This window comes from Adiantum capillus-veneris, unplaced genomic scaffold (assembly GCF_014529385.1).
Source record: "Adiantum capillus-veneris isolate H3 unplaced genomic scaffold, ASM1452938v2 Hic_scaffold_325, whole genome shotgun sequence".
NCBI lineage: Eukaryota > Viridiplantae > Streptophyta > Polypodiopsida > Polypodiales > Pteridaceae > Adiantum > Adiantum capillus-veneris.
Window position 1 is genome coordinate 6086284 of NW_028221436.1, and position 14310 is coordinate 6100593.

At 41.7% G+C, this 14310-nt stretch overlaps 2 non-coding genes across 2 annotated transcripts; both read right to left on the reverse strand.

Annotated features, from left to right (window-relative positions):
• Positions 1–9651: 9651 nt before the first annotated feature.
• TRNAF-GAA (transfer RNA phenylalanine (anticodon GAA)) lies at positions 9652–9724 on the reverse strand. Its single transcript has one exon. It is a non-coding gene; the product is annotated as a tRNA-Phe (tRNA).
• Positions 9725–12475: 2751 nt separating this feature from the next.
• TRNAS-GGA (transfer RNA serine (anticodon GGA)) lies at positions 12476–12562 on the reverse strand. Its single transcript has one exon. It is a non-coding gene; the product is annotated as a tRNA-Ser (tRNA).
• Between the last annotated feature and the right edge of the window lie 1748 nt (positions 12563–14310).

A 14310-nucleotide genomic window follows, 5' to 3' on the forward strand; every position in this document is an offset into this window, starting at 1 on the left:
TTTGTCTACTTCTATTTCGCCTGCATCAGGCGATAAAGGAATAAGTTGCAGCTATAGTTTATGATTTGTCAACTCTTTCAAAGTGAATTATTCCACTTGTCAATAGATGATCAATCTATATCCCAATTCTATTGAAAGCGAGAATGAGACATAGATTGCGATAGTATCAACCAACATATTTGACTGGCGGAAAAATCAGGCAGGGGTATTAGGCGATGGGGTCACCCCGATTGGGGTTTGGCTAAAGATAGATAGGTAATTTACTTTGTAGGAAGAGCAGAGTGGCAGACCCACTTTCAGTCTATCTCGGGAGAAGATTACAGGATTTCATCCCGTTCTATATATAGGAAAAGAGAGGCCATTGTAACTGCTGGAAGCAATATACCTACTAGTGGTACTAAAATGGAGGGTAGGTAAGATGCTGTCATGGTGAAATTGCCTCGCAAAAAAAAAAAAAATATTTATACGGCAACGTATTTCCGTTCTACTACTCCCTCTAGTACCTAATGATATTCCCTCCGTCCCTTAAAGGGAAGGGCTTCCCAATCTACAAAATTAATTTAATTAAAATATTTTGTCTCACGGGATTCTTTGAGAAATACACCGACGGCAAAGGAACGTCCCTTGGTAAATAGATAAGATACGTATCCGCGGGAAGTGGTACAAGAACAAATTAAACCTTCCTTTCCTCAATTCTTGTTATAAGGAACTGATAAGTAAAGCCCAGATATTTCGCTCAAAACACCCTTCAGAAGATTACGTGGAACGATTGAATCGAGTAGCCCGTTATCAAATAAAGATTCAGCTGCTTGAAAACCGTCAGGTATCTTCTGGCGCAACGTTTATTCAATTACCCTCTTACCTGCAAATGCGATATAGGCTTTAGATTCGGCAATAATTATATCTCCCAACATCCCGAAACTGGCAGTAACACCACCTGTGGTTGGATAAGTAGGAACGGATATGTAAAGCAATTTATTTTGAACCTGATAGAGTTGCAAAACAGAAGAAATTTTAGCCATTTGCATCAAGCTCAACGTCCCTTCCTGCGTACGCGCTCCCCCAGAGGCACGAATCAAAACTGGTGGCAGAAGCCTTTGAGTGGCATATTCAATTAAACGAGTAATTTTTTCACCCACTACGGAACCCATACTTCCTCCCATAAAATGGAAGTCCATAACGCCAGGTGCTATAAGTGTTCCATTCGGATATCCTATACCTGTTTGAACAGCATCGGTTAAACCTGTCTTTTCTTGGGAAAGAAGTATACGAGTTTCATGAGAATCCTCGTCAGAGAAACTTAAAATGTCTCTTGCGGACATGTCTTCATCCAAAGGAATCCACGTGTTAGGATCAATTGAGAGTTCGATCCTTTCCATACTACTCATCGAAAGATGATAAACCGCGTTCTTCACAAACACTTCTATTTTGTTTCGAAAATTTTACATGAAGCATATTTCCACAGTTATCACACCGAGCCCATAATCCCTTGTTTGCGTTGACGCTTATTCGTCTATCTCTCTCATTTGTCATAGAGCTTCTTGTAGCTTCTTCAAGAAAAGCTCCAATTAATCCACCAAATTTTTGCCTATCTTCAAACCAATTTATTACAGACGTAACAATCTCCTCATTCGTTTTGTTAGCTTGTATAACAAACAAATCCCCAATTTCTTTCTTTCTTGAAGCGGCGGAATCTTCGTTCAATTGAGGAGGGTACCAGCAAATTGGGACTAGCTCCGAGTTCATTGACAAAGATTGAAGATTTGCTAATTGTTTCAGCTACTTAATCAGTCATATTTTAGGTGTTTAATTCCAATTATCCAATGAAACGAGTAAAACAATATATTGGAAATCATACATAATGAAATTGGATGACCAAGTAAATCATTATCAAGTACGACATAGGGCCGTTAATTATTCTCTCTCATTTTTGATATGAATTGGTGGGGATTCGAACCCTCGGATCTGTGTTTTGAATACACGCGCTTACCCTTATTTAGCCACCAACCTAACTTGGAAGTACCAGGAATATCAGTAAGAAAATTTATTTCCTGATACTCCTAGTATGTCTCATAATCATTTCTCTTTCCGGACAGGTGCTAGAGCAAAGCAAAGAAATTTGGCAATTTGCACTTATTTACAACGTATCAATTGTCTCAAATTCAAATTTGATTGCTTTCCATATTTCGCATGCGGCAGCTAATTCTGGACTCCACTTACTAGCTTCACGGATGATTTCGTTACCTTCGCGGGAGGTCGCGGCCTTCATTACGGGCCTGTACGCAAGCCTCTAATGCAACTCGGTTAGCTACGGCACCGGGTGCATTTCCCCAGGGGTGTCCCAATGTTCCCCCGCCAAATTGTAGGACGGAGTCATCCCCAAAAAATTCGGTTAAGGCAGGCATGTGCCAAACGTGGATACCTCCCGAAGCTACGGGGAATACACCTGGCATGGATACCCAATCTTGGGTAAAATAGATGCCACGGCTACGATCCTTTTCAATGTAATCGTCGCGGAGTAAGTCGACAAATCCTAGGGTAACTTCTCGTTCGCCTTCCAATTTGCCCACTACAGTTCCAGCATGGATGTGATCTCCACCGGACATGCGTAATGCCTTGGCTAATACACGAAAATGTATACCGTGATTTTTCTGTCTATCGATGACAGCATGCATCGCCCTGTGGATGTGCAGAAGTAGCCCATTGTCTCTGCAGTAGAAGGCTAAGCTGGTATTTGCAGTAAACCCCCCCGTCAGGTAGTCATGCATGACAATTGGTGCACCCAATTCTCTAGCAAAAACAGCTCTTTTCATCATCTCTTCACACGTACCCGCAGTGGCATTCAAGTAATGTCCCTTGATTTCGCCGGTTTCGGCCTGGGATTTGAAGAGAGCTTCTGCTACAAATAAGAATCGATCTCTCCATCGCATAAACGGTTGGGAATTCACGTTTTCATCATCTTTTGTAAAATCAAGTCCACCGCGGAGGCACTCATAAACGGCTCTACCATAATTCTTGGCGGACAAGCCCAATTTTGGCTTGATTGTACATCCCAATATACCATATTTATATTTTTTTATTTTTTCCACCTTTCCATGAATACCGTGAGGGGCCTAGAAAAGTTTTGGAATAAGCGGGAGGAATTCGTAAGTCTTCCAGACGCAAGGCGCGTAGGGCCTTAAAGCCAAAGACATTTCCTACAATAGAAGTCAACATATTAGTGACGGAACCTTCCTCAAATAAATCCAGGGGATAAGCTACATATGCAATATACTGATTCTCCTCTCCAGCTACGGGTTCGATATCGTAGCACCGGCCCTTGTAGCGATCAAGACTAGTAAGTCCGTCTGTCCATACCGTAGTCCATGTACCCGTTGAAGATTCTGCAGCTACTGCAGCTCCGGCTTCTTCAGCCGGTACTCCAGGTTGTGGAGTCATTCGGAAAGCCGCTAAGATATCAGTGTCTTTGGTCTTGTATTCGGGAGTGTAATAGGTCAATCGGTAATCTTTGACACCAGCTTTGAATCCAACACCTGCTTTAGTCTCCGTTTGTGGCGACATGAGTTTGTTCCTCCCTATGACTGAAATAGTAAATCTTGTAATGAGGAGATCTGCTCGGCATAGGTAGAGTATTTCGACGTAAGACGTGAGGTGGGTTTGGGAATTCAACCTCCACACAATACGTATACCTGTGAAGAATCCACTTTGGAAATGGAACATTATTATTTTATACCGCGTCCGATGCGGGGTGCAACTAATCATCACGGTTTCCCACATAAACTGCTAAACGAGGGTCATTTCGTTCTACCCCGAGACATTGACTCGGGAATCCGTTCGTGGTTAGACTGGTGCGTGGATTACAAACTAACTAAGGATTGGTCCCCCTTACGTCTGGAAGATCCGGAAAGAGAAAAACAAAATGAACCCATAGTAAAAATTTGCTAGATGGAGCACTAATTTCGCGGGTATTTAGGTCGTGAAAAAACAAAAAACTCTTTTCAATCCCAGACTCCTTTTATCGCTTCATCTTATTTTTTTGTAGACCCATTCCCAAATTGGGGGGGGGGGCAAGTAAAGGTAAAATGAGTGGACCTCTATTCTTATCAACGACCAATTGGCGGCGAAATACCACATACTTCTATCGATTCAGCAACTAAATAAAGAATAAAGGAAACACACCGAAACAGTTATGAAAATCAGTTCTCCCCTTTTCGAAATTTCTGAATTGGTGGAAAAAAACGTGGGCTACATCACCCAGATCATTGGACCAGTATTGGATGTAGCTTTTTCCCCTGGGGAAATGCCTAGCATCTACAACTCACTAGTAGTCAAAGGACGAAACTCGGCGGGCCAGGAGATTAATGTTACTTGTGAAGTTCAACAATTGTTAGGTAACAATGAAGTAAGAGCCGTAGCCACGAGTGCCACAGATGGTTTAATGAGAGGTATGGGCGCTGTTGATACGGGAGCTCCTCTAAGTGTTCCCGTTGGTGAAACTACTCTCGGCCGAATATTCAATGTCCTCGGTGAACCCGTAGACAATTTGGGTCCCGTTCAAAATAGTGCAACATTTCCAATTCACAGATCCGCTCCGGCATTTACCCAATTGGATACCAAGCTATCGATTTTTGAAACGGGGATTAAAGTTGTAGATCTTTTGGCCCCCTATCGTCGAGGTGGAAAAATTGGTTTATTTGGCGGAGCCGGAGTTGGGAAGACAGTTCTTATCACGGAATCAATCAACAATATTGCGAAAGCTCATGGAGGTGTATCTGTATTCGGCGGGGTGGGGGAACGTACACGTGAGGGTAATGACCTCTACATGGAAACGAAAGAGTCAAAAGTTATTAATGAACAAAATATATCGGAATCAAAAGTGGCTTTGGTTTATGGTCAGATGAATGAACCACCGGGAGCTCGTATGAGAGTTGGCTCAACTGCTCTAACAATGGCGGAATATTTCCGAGATATCAATAAGCGAGATGTACTTCTGTTCATTGACAACATTTTTCGCTTCGTTCAGGCGGGGTCGGAGGTCTCAGCATTACTTGGTAGAATGCCTTCGGCCGTGGGTTATCAGCCGACCCTTGGGACAGAAATGGGATCTTTACAGGAAAGAATTACTTCTACTAAGGAAGGGTCAATAACTTCCATTCAAGCTGTTTACGTACCTGCAGATGATCTAACTGACCCAGCCCCCGCTACAACATTTGCACATCTAGATGCTACAACTGTGCTTTCGAGGGGCTTAGCGGCAAAAGGTATCTATCCGGCCGTAGATCCGTTAGATTCGACTTCAACTATGTTGCAGCCTTGGATTGTAGGTGAGGAGCATTATGAGACGGCACAAGGGGTTAAGCAAACTTTGCAGCGTTACAAGGAACTTCAAGATATTATAGCTATTCTCGGACTAGACGAGTTATCCGAAGAGGACCGTTTGACTGTAGCTAGAGCTCGAAAAATAGAGCGTTTCCTATCACAACCTTTTTTTGTAGCGGAAGTATTCACGGGTTCTCCGGGTAAATATGTTAGTTTACCAGAAACAATTAAGGGATTTCAAATGATTCTTCCTGGAGAGTTGGATAATCTCCCCGAGCAAGCTTTTTATTTAGTTGGCAATATTGATGAAGCCGCCGCAAAAGCCGCGGCTTTGCAAGCGGGGGGTCAATAAGAGGTATGGTATCAAGTCTTTGTGTAATGGCTCCTAATCGAATAGTTTGGAATTCTGAGGTATGGGAAATTATTTTATCCACCAATAGTGGTCAGATTGGCATACTACCTAATCATGCACCCCTCCTTGCAGCTTTGGATATGGGGGTTTTAAAAATACGTAGTGATAAGCAATGGTCTGCAATGGCACCGATGGGTGGCTTCGCCATGATAGATAATAATCGAGTGATAATATTAGTCAACGAGGCAGAGAGAGCTAGCGAAATTGATCCTGAGGAAGCTCGAAAAAGTTTTCAAACGGCTCAAGCCGAGTTAGCTGAAGCAGAAGGCAGGAGAAAGCTAATAGAAGCCAACTTGACATTTAAAAGAGCTAAAGCCAGATTGGAAGCTTCAACTATCGTTTAGTTTGTCTTTTCTTTTGTAAACCTAATATGATATTCCCAATTCGGTGCAAGAATCCCGTATTTTAATAGTGTTACGGTGCTCCGCGTTCAACAAATCTTGCAAACAGTGAAAACTTATCTTATTAGGTACCGACTAATCTTATTAGGTACCGATTCGATGCCTATTTAGTAGTCGCGGTATCTAATAAGTGTTACCTACTATTGGATTCGAACCAATGACTCTCGCCGTATGAAAGCGATACTCTCACCGCTGAGTTAAGTAGGCCGATGTCAAATATCTATGCGTTCAAGTTACGATTTTTGGGTCTGTCACTAGATAGTTTTTTTTTGCATATCTCAGTATCTATACATAGATAGACACATATTCACATGCGTGAATTCATTATACCCGCGAGAAGTGGCTCGAAGCAAGTTCTAGTTCTAGAACTAGAAAAAAAAAAATACTGGTTATACACTTTATCGCTTACCGTCCATTAATTTACTTGACAAAGGTGAGTTGTTACAAGTAACATGATTGTTACCCAAGTGGTTTTGTCAAGGGCTATAGCTCAGCGGTAGAGCGCCTCGCTTACACGTGCGCCGACGTTTTTTTGGAAGATTGGTCGAAACCCAACGACTCATGCAAAAACAAGACAATGCATGACCTATCTCTGCCTTACTTTTTTTTTTCCACAAAGGAACAGTAGCATGACAGACAAATCAATTGCAAATCGATTTCAGAAAGTTGATATGGTGGATAATTGGTTTCTCCAATGCTACAAATGGTTGGACAATGTGAGGACCACACGAAATCTCTTCCTCGTTTCACGAACTTTCGGGTGTAGGAGGTTTCGCGAAGCTAGCTTCTCCAAGCGACAGAGACTATTTAGGCTTGCGAGCTGGATTTCTGCCCAGCAGAGACAAACCTGTGTCAACACATAACTTATAATCTTATCAAAATACTTCGGGATTGCTTAATTCAGTTCTTATTCATCATGTAGTTCTTCCCAATTTTCTAATTTGAAGGAATATCTGTAAAAGAAAAGGATTAATCGAGCATCCGGAACCATCTCTCCTCACTTATCTGTGAAACGAAGGTTGGTATATCAGCGCTTGTTTGCCCTCCAATTAGGTTGGGGAACAGTTGGTTAAAGAGCCCGATGCCGCGAAAGTGGCATGTTGGGTTCAACAAGCAGTTTAAGAATTTGTTTTTCTATTCCGATCTGCATAACCGAGAATGTCTACGGTTCAAATCCGTATAGCCCTAATCTGTTTGGAAAGAGAAAAGCTGGGTATAAAGAATGATTGGTAGGTCAGGATCCGCTCAATCAGTTTAAGTTATATGCCTAATTAATTAAATTAATCAACTTCATACATTAAACCAATGTTACCCATAAAGGGTAATTTGGATCAATTCCTGCTTGTAGCAGGTAATTAATTCGATGTGCATGTCACGCAATCGACTCGGAGTACTTACTATACTAATAGTAAGTAGCCTTCATTTTTTTTTTTCAAAAAAAAAAAAAAAAAAAAGAAAATCGAAATAATGAAACTACATCTCCTGCTTATCTTCAATTTCAATGTGGTAATACTAGCTCTAGTAGTGACCAACAGAAGCGGACTGTACACCTAACCCACTTCTCTGGAGAGGTTGTAGGTGGTAAACCTGCCTAGATGGATCAAAGAGCGGTAATTATCGGGAAGAAAGGAGTATGTGGATGTTTTTATCTCACCAATATGACTCTTTCCGGATTTTTCTATTAGTCTGTATATCTATTCCACTTTTGGCTTTTTCTATTACCAGGTTTGCCGCCCCCCCCCCGGGAGGGGCCAGAAAAGTCAACAAGTTACGAGTCAGGTATTGAACCAAAGGGAGACACTTGGATTCGATTTCAGATACGTCATTACATGTTTGCCTTGGTATTTACGGTCTCCGATGTCGAAACCGTATTTCTTTATCCCTGGGCTACATCTTTCGAGGAATTGGGCTTATTTGCATTCGTCGAAGCAATTGTATTCATATTTATACTAATCGTCGGCTTGGTTTATGCTTGGCGAAAAGGAGCATCGGAATGGTGTTAACTTCCGACCATTTAGATAAAAAGAACATAAGGAAATTGAATACAAAGGTGAAGACTCTTTCTCAAATTCGATGTCAAAGCTGCCTCTTCAGGGGGGTATGTCAGACTCAATTTTTATGGCTAGTATTAGTGATTTTTCTAACTGGTCCAGACTCTCAAGCTTATGGCCCCTTTTATATGGTACCAGTTGTTGCTTCATTGAATTTGCTTCCCTAATAGGTTCGCGATTTGATTTTGACCGGTATGGTCTGGTACCTAGATCTAGTCCTAGACAGGCGGATCTAATTGTCACCGCTGGTACCATAACAATGAAGATGGCCCCATCTCCGATAAGACTTTATGAACAAATGCCCGAACCAAAGTATGTAATTGCTATGGGAGCTTGCACTATTACGGGAGGGATGTTTAGTACGGATTCCTACAGTACCGTTCGCGGGGTAGATAAATTAATTCCTGTCGATATTCATTTGCCGGGTTGCCCGCCCAAACCCGAAGCTATCATGGATGCCGTAACGAAACTCCGCAAGAAAATTGCTCGAAACAGATTTGTGAACCGGGCGTCTCGCCCCATCCGAACGAAGTACTTTAGTATAAGCCACCAACTTAATCTCGTACCGGGCACCTGTGCCGGAAAATACAATTGGGATAGAGAAAATTGTGGTACGAAATTGGCGCCAGCCAATTTTTCGGAAAATTGTCAAAAGTTTGCAAATGAACACGATGAATTAAAATCAGCAATTTAATGATTAATTCTACTCTTTTTGGAGGGATCAGCAGAACATAAAGAGGTGCTAACTAACATGAACACCGTTGATAAAGAGAAGTTTAATCTAAAAACGCGAGGTCGATTATCTGCCTGGTTAACCAAACACAATTTCTCACATCGACCTTTGGGTTACGACTACAGAGGTGTCGAGATTTTGGAAGTCAAGTCGGAAGAGTGGTTGTCTACAGCTGTTGCCCCATATGCTTACGGATTCAACTATCTACGGTCTCAATGTGCTTACGACGCAACGCCGGGGGGTCTCTAGTTAGTGTGTATCACTTGACTCAGATGCAAGACCAGTCGGATCAACCCGAGGAAATATGTGCAAAAGTCTTTGTTTCAAGAACAAATCCTCAAATACCTTCGGTTTATTGGGTTTGGAAAAGTGCCGAATTCCAGGAACGTGAATCTTATGACATGTTAGGAATAATTTATCAAGGACATCCGTACCTTAGGCGTATACTAATGCCTGAAAGTTGGATTGGCTGGCCGCTCCGTAAGGATTACGTGGTACCCAATTTCTACGAGTTACAAGATGCCTACTAAATTGAATAGAAACGGAGAAACTCAGTATTAAAACTTTTTTCTACCCAACCTATTACGCAATTTCAGGCAAAATTGGAGCTCAAATGATTCATCCAGTTATTCAAAAATATCTCAGTTTCTAACTAGCTTTTCCCAGGAGGATTTCGTTCCTATAATATAGGTTCAAACCAGTTTTCTCAACTTGGGAAAAAAATTCTCTCTTAGTTGCCAAGAACCAGATTTGAACTGGTGACACGAGGATTTTCAGTCCTCTGCTCTACCAACTGAGCTATCCCGGCCAACTTGTATAGGTTTCGTTTTCAAAACAGTTTAGATTAGGCAACTTTGCTTTCGGGTCTTTGCCCAACTCATCAAATTTGCAATTTTGTTTCTGCCGATTTGTTTAACGCTGTCTGTAAGACCCGAAGACTCGGGTTTGATCAAGCCATTCAGGGATTTGAACTGCCTGAATGGCTGATCTGCAAAATGCGTTGATGGGTAAAACAAGCGGGTTTAAATTGATTTCCCAAATTTTGATTGCAATTAGATCAATCGGATTTGATGCTAATGAAAATGAAAAAACCAATACGTTTCACTGCTGGGGATAGAGGGAATCGAACCCTCACGGCCAAAGCCAACGGATTTTCCTTCTACTGCAACTTGCGTCACTCCTATATTATAGGTAACTTTGTAGAATGGGGCTCTACCTTTATTCGCGAAAAAAAAAAATTAGATTTGTTGCCGGTTCATCCGTTGAGGGGGGAAGAGTAGTCGTAGAAATGTGATGAGATCTTAGGTAGGACGGGTGGGGGGGGAGATGTCAGAACTGGCGGCACCAATATGAGATAGTAGGTATACTTAGTGCTTTTGAGACTGAATATTGGCCCGATTCCGCGTATGACTGCTTTTTTTAAGCTCATTAAAATGAGCTTGCTTCCGAAGACTGAAATCCTTTTTCCCAACTCCACTTCAATCTTTCTATCTGCTTTACCTCATGCGGCCAACCACATCGAACATTTCAATATTTGAAAACTAGTTATTAATAGTTCGCCCGCTAGAATAACCCCCTTCGAGTCTCTGTACCTATCCCGCTTTTTTAGCGATCTGATCACTACTCCACAACGTGGAACGGGATTTGGCTCAGGATTGCCTGCTGAATAATCCCAGGTTTCCCTGAATCTGGGAGTTGCCACTTGATACGTTTCCATACCTAGGCTCAATCCGATTGAGTCCGCTGCGTCTACCATTTCGCCATATCCCCACCTTTAGGCCCCAAGGAACCGCGAAGGAAAATACCTAGATATTTCCTCATTATCGAAAGTTCAAAGTAATTTTGGTGCACTTTCCTTTTATTTGTCAACTTGCTTCCATTCTATCCAGGTGAAAAGTCATCAAGTGGGAAAGATTAGCACATATGTACAAATATGCGCATGTCTAATCTAAACATTCTACTTTTTTCGCTTCTGTTCTACAGCGCTCTTTCCCAACCTTGCCTCCCGTTCGCTAAGAATGGGAATACGCACGAGAAACTCTGTCTATCAATTGGCAACAATTGACTTATCCTCCACTTTTTTTTTTCTCTTCAGCACTAAAGTAAGTATATATGGACACAGTACTCGAAGCAATACACCTGTCACATTACTATATGCAAGTTTCCTTTACAGAATCTTTATGTAAATGTATATGCCATAACGTATTCATCTCATTCAGTACAAATTTTTGTATGCACCAGTAATGAATCTCCGTCTACTCCACCCATCTTTCCTATTCAAATACTTTTAACAAGTCGAAGTGGATATTTATCAATTTTTTTAACTATATGTTATGATTTCTACAGATACTATTTTCAATTAACTTCTACCAAATTTGGTGGTGGATATGAATAATATTTCCGTGCCGACCCCATAGTTTTTTTTTTGCCACTTGGAAAACATTCATTTTATTTTATAGAAAAGGAGTTTTTACGTCTCGGTATCGAGGACCTCGTCTAAAATTGATGCGTCGTCTAAAAAATTTGCCAGGACTTACGGGTACGGGTAAGAGTAATACGTCTAACTTGGGGGAATTTCGACTTGCTGTTGACCAATCAACGTCGAGAAAGATTTCTCAATTCTGCGTGCGTTTGGAAGCCAAACAGAGATTACGTCTTAACTATGGATTGACAGAACGCCAATTACTAAGATATGTTCGCATTGCTAGAAGAACTAGGGGTTCGACAGGTCAAGTTCCGTTGCAACTGCTTGAGATGCGTCTGGATAATATTATTTTTCAGTTAGGCATGGCTTCCACAATTCCCGCTGCCCGACAGCTGGTTTGTCACAGACATATTTTGGTAAACCATCGCGTTGTGGATATACCAAGCTATCGATGTAAACCTAGGGATATTATCAGTATTCGGAACCGACCAACTTCTGCCAATGCTCCGAAGAGTGAGTCTCTCAGTGGGAACGAAGTACCAGATCACCTAACTCTGTCTATTTCGAAAACGGGTGAACCAACGGGATTAGTCAACCATCTGGTCAACCGGGAATCCGTCAATTTGGATATCAATGAATTGTTAGTTGTTGAGTATTACTCTCGAAAAGCTTAGTAGAAGAAGCTTTTATTCGATTCAATCAAATACTTTGTAGATATTTGTCCTGAAAATACTTAGTTGGAAAACTCCGAATGATGCAAGTTGGGGGGCGGATTAGCAGAAAGTCATGAAAAGCTATTCCGTCTACCTCTTAATCCTCTAAGTCTTGAAATTTAAAAACCTTCTCTTCTAGTTTCGAGGGTGACGGAATATTTTCCGATTAAAAAAAAAGTTGATTTGGCCCACGACGTTGTTTCCCAGTTATAGTTATGCGCTATTTCGGTCCATTTGATACCGAAGTGAAGAGATAGAGTAGCCCCCATCTATCGTTTTTGTTGAAGTATTCTTTCAACTCCTTTTTACCGTATCCGGAACAGATTAAAACTCTTATTCCGACTTCATCTTTTCCAAGATAATTGTTCAACTACATTTCAAGGAATAGACAAAAGTATCCCGAGAAAGTAATAATAGAAATAGGAAAGGGAGGGATTCGAACCCTCGGTAGCTAGAAATCTACATAGCATTTCCGGTGCCACACCTTAAACCACTCGGCCACCTTTCCCCGAGCTGCGATATTTCACCAGTGAAACCTCTGATTTTATTTTATGACTTTAGGCGATGAAGTGGCAAGTAATTTGCGGGTATCCGTTTCACTAAGTACCCCTCGAAATAGGGGTGAAACGTGACGGAAGTTTCCGACACCAATTAAAATCTCATTCCACTTATCACTCGACTACTTCTCTCTTCCAAGTTATTCTCCAAATAGATTTCTTACCTTTCTTCCGTAATTTCAACTGACGGATTAGTAATAGGTGAAAGTAATAAAAAGAAAACAAGGAGTAATTTTGATTATGCCTAGGTCGCAGAGAAATGATAATTTTATTGATAAAACTTTCACAATTCTAGCGGATATTCTCATACGAATTCTACCTACTACTAAGAGGGAGAGGGAAGCTTCTATATACTACAGGGATGGTGCGATTCGAGAAGGGAGGTAATTTAGCACTATTCCCACTTAATTGGAGAAAACTCTCAATTTGAAAAGCCCACATTTGAGAAAGGTGTTTTTCGAATGCCGAACAAATCCTTCGGTTGCGTATCCACGATTGATGCAGCCCCGCAAGCTACGGCTCCCGTCTCCCGCGGATCGAGGTATCGAGCAAGCAGGAGGTTAAACCTGTTAATTGGTGATACGTGGAAATCTTAGGAGTAAGCGTGGAGGGGGTATACACCACTAGAGAAATCGGCAATACAAACTCTTCGTCAACCTCTTAATTCAAAAGATGTTATGCGTTTTCGACAACTCCGGAGTCGCGATAACGACTAATTGCGATTGGGGTAACAAGCAACCATCCCGTTTGTATTTTGGGATATCCCTTAGATCATCGGAGATTGCCGGGGAATAATCCTCTGAGAAACAAAGCGTTGGGAACGAAGAAATTGCCAGGGAGTTTAGCTACCACTAATTCATTGACGGCAACGCAATCGATCCAATAAAAAAAGAAAACTCCTTGTAAGAAGGATGGTTAGATACCGATTTTGTCATACACTAACCCCCGCCTGGTTAGAAATCTTATCAAGAGCAGGAGTAATGAAACTTCTCAAATTGCTTCCTCGTAAATTAAATTGGGCAGGAGGAGCCGTATGATACAGAAGTTTCACGTGCGGTTTTGAATCGGGGCTTTTCTGCGTAAGCAACCGTAACGGATGTCGGCCCAATCAGAGGGAGAATATGCAGAAGCTTCGGGAAGTTACTACAAAGCCATGCGTTTGGAGATTGATTCTTACGACCGAAGTTACATACCCCACAATATAGGTCCTATTCATACCAGTAATGGTAACCATGCAAAAGCTTTGGAATACTACTTTCAAGCGTCGGAGCGTAATTCCTTTTTGCCACAAGCTTTTAATAATATGGCTGTGATCTGCCACCACGTGCGACTATCTACACCTCGGGACTCCTCGGTTCATGATCAATCAACCGATAAAAAAAAAGGCTTCCCCAAGCATCTTTCTAGACGGGAGTTGCCACGAGCTGCGGGATTAGCCCCCTTCCAAACAATCCGAGTTCGGAGGAGGTAACCGGCCTAACCTTCCTATGGATAATTTAACTAAATAAGGGGATGCAGCGTCGTAAGGATTTCTCATTGAAAATCTGGATCGATACAATGAAGCTGGCTCATCAAAGATTTATGCAACTCGTTTCTGTAGAAGAGGCAGTTGAAAAAGCACTAAGTGGCGAGACACGGCGTAGTACCAAATCCCAAAGGAAAAAAATTTCTCTCATTTTGAAAGATCCATGTTGAGATA